General features: G+C 53.7%; 1 pseudogene; it reads left to right on the top strand.

Annotated features, from left to right (window-relative positions):
• Positions 1–2,500, top strand: part of LOC143263501 (large subunit ribosomal RNA) — a 7,673-nt pseudogene that overhangs the window by 2,921 nt on the left and 2,252 nt on the right.

Raw genomic sequence — 2,500 nt, forward strand, 5'->3', positions numbered from 1 at the left:
CCCATGGCTCTATTGTCGTAGGCCCGAAGAATCAAAAGATAGATTATGGGTCGAGTGACCCATTGTCGGCGGGCCCTCGGGCCACTCGGATCGCCGACCCTACGACAGCGGCCACAGTGGATCGGAATGTTTGTCCGACGACCTCGAGAAATAAACCCAACCAGTCCAGTAACGACGCACAACATCCTGCGTCACGGGGGGCACTACATCCATGTCCCCATTGTTCGCGATCCTTTCCCACTTCCATCGGGTTGGGGGTCCATGTGAGGAGAGCTCATCCAGACGAGGCCAACCAACGAGTTCAGGTGGCGGTAAGGAAGGTTAGGTGGACTCAGGAGGAGACTGAGATGGTGGCGGCGGCTGAGGCGCTTGCGAGTGTGCAGGGCAACGTCAAATTTATGAACGAACATCTGCTGACGGTCTTCGACAATAAATTCAGTCTTGATCGACTGAAGGGCCTCAGAAAGAAATTGACGTATAAAGCTCTTGTTACACAGAAGATCGGTGTATGCCGCGAGCGTGGAACTGCCGTTGAGTCTCAACCTTCAGCCTCCAGTGTCACTCAACATCACGACACAAGTCATCGACAGGCGGATTCGCCTACTCCTGTTCAGGAGCACTCTGCGTCGGCACAGCAACATCAGTGCCAATATATTGACGCTATCCGTAAGCTGATTGATCCGGCCGAAAGGGTGAAATCCCATGAAGCGGAGGAACTCGTAAGTCTTGCGAGAACGGTTCTTAATCGAGAACCAATAACACCGAGTGCTTGTTGTCGATGGCTTCAACGAGTCTTTCCGACGCCTTCTGCGAAAGTAAAGGAGCGGAGAACACCACTGCTCCGGCCACCTAAAGCTGCACCTGCCGGGCCCGTGCCGAGGTGGAGACTGAGGAGAAGGGAGTATGCGGCCATGCAGGAACTCTGGAAGAAGGACATGTCTCGCGCGGCCAAGCTTGTACTGGATGGCCCGGTGCAGGCTCAAACACCAACCGTTGGCGAGATGGTGGAGTACTGGACACCTATGCTCACCAGTCCTTCTGTCCCCATTGAACACCTTCATCCAGTTCAGGAAAGGGAGGACCTGCATTGGATCGCTGAGCCGGTTCGTGGCCATGAGATCCAGGCCAATGAGATCCCGCTCTCCTCGGCATCGGGTCTCGATAACATCTCGAGCAGGCAATGGAGGAGTGTGCCAGTAGTTCTAAGAACCATATTTTATAATGTCATCCTTGCGGTAGGGGCATTTCCATCTGAGCTCCTCATCAGCAGGACGGTATTTATCCCTAAGAAGGACGGAAGCTCAACACCATCCGAGTTCCGTCCTATAAGTGTGGCTTCAGTCGTCGTTCGTCAGCTGCATAAAATCTTGGCGGTGAGATTGGCAAAAGCCGGTCTCATCGATGAGCGGCAACGAGGAATACACGATGGCTGTGCTGAGAACGTGCTTGTACTATCAACTGCCCTTCGTGACGCACGGAGCTGCTTAAAGCAGCTTCACGTTGTGTCCTTAGATGTGGCCAAGGCGTTTGACAGCGTTAGTCACCATGCCATAACATCGGCACTAAGGGGATTGGGACTCCCGGAGCTCTTTGTGAGGTACATAACAGCGACGTACCGTAATAGCCGAACCGTGCTTCAGGTCCGTGGAGAGACATCGGATCCGATCCGGGTAGCGAGGGGTGTGCGGCAGGGCGATCCCTTGTCGTCCCTGCTATTCTCGATCGTCATGGACCGGGTGATAAGGGTGTTACCCGAGGAGGTCGGCTATGTTATCAGGGAGCAAAGGGTCAATATACTGGCGTATGCGGATGACCTGATCTTGTTCGCGTCCTCCGTTTCAGGAATGCAGGGCATGCTTCGAACGGCTGAGGAAGAGGCACGAAAGTACGGGTTGGAATTCAACTCCGATAAATGTCTGGCTATGTCCATCCAGATCGCTGGTAAAGAAAAGAAGTACAAGATACTCTCCGCCAGCAAATTTGAGGTCAACGGTCGGTCTATAAAACAACTGGGACCTACCGAGGGCTTCCGATATCTGGGCATTAAGATCTCGCCAATGGGTATTGAAAAACCTGGGGGCAAGCTAGACAGAGAGTTGGCCAATATCACCAAGGCGCCACTCAAGCCTCAACAGCGCCTCAAGATCTTGCGCTGTTTCCTCATTCCGCGTTTTTATCACCAACTGGTTTTGACAAGATGCCCACTTAAAATCTTGAAGGCATTAGATAAACAGACGCGGCTGGCCGTTCGAAGGTGGTTGCGTCTGCCCAAAGATGTACCACTTGGGTATTTCCACGCCAGTTGCAAGGAGGGTGGACTTGGCATCCCCGCGTTTCGAACATCGATACCGGGTATGATGCACGCCAGGTTAACATCAATGGCGAGGTCCTCCTGTGCGGCTGCAAGAGATGCCTCCCAACATCCGGCAGTTATGGCAGCGGTTCGACGGGCGGAGAGTGCTCTGACTATCCAAGGTCGGGCGCTCTTCCAACCTGAGGA

Source organism: Megalopta genalis, unplaced genomic scaffold (genome assembly GCF_051020955.1).
Source record: "Megalopta genalis isolate 19385.01 unplaced genomic scaffold, iyMegGena1_principal scaffold0676, whole genome shotgun sequence".
NCBI classification, from domain to species: domain Eukaryota; kingdom Metazoa; phylum Arthropoda; class Insecta; order Hymenoptera; family Halictidae; genus Megalopta; species Megalopta genalis.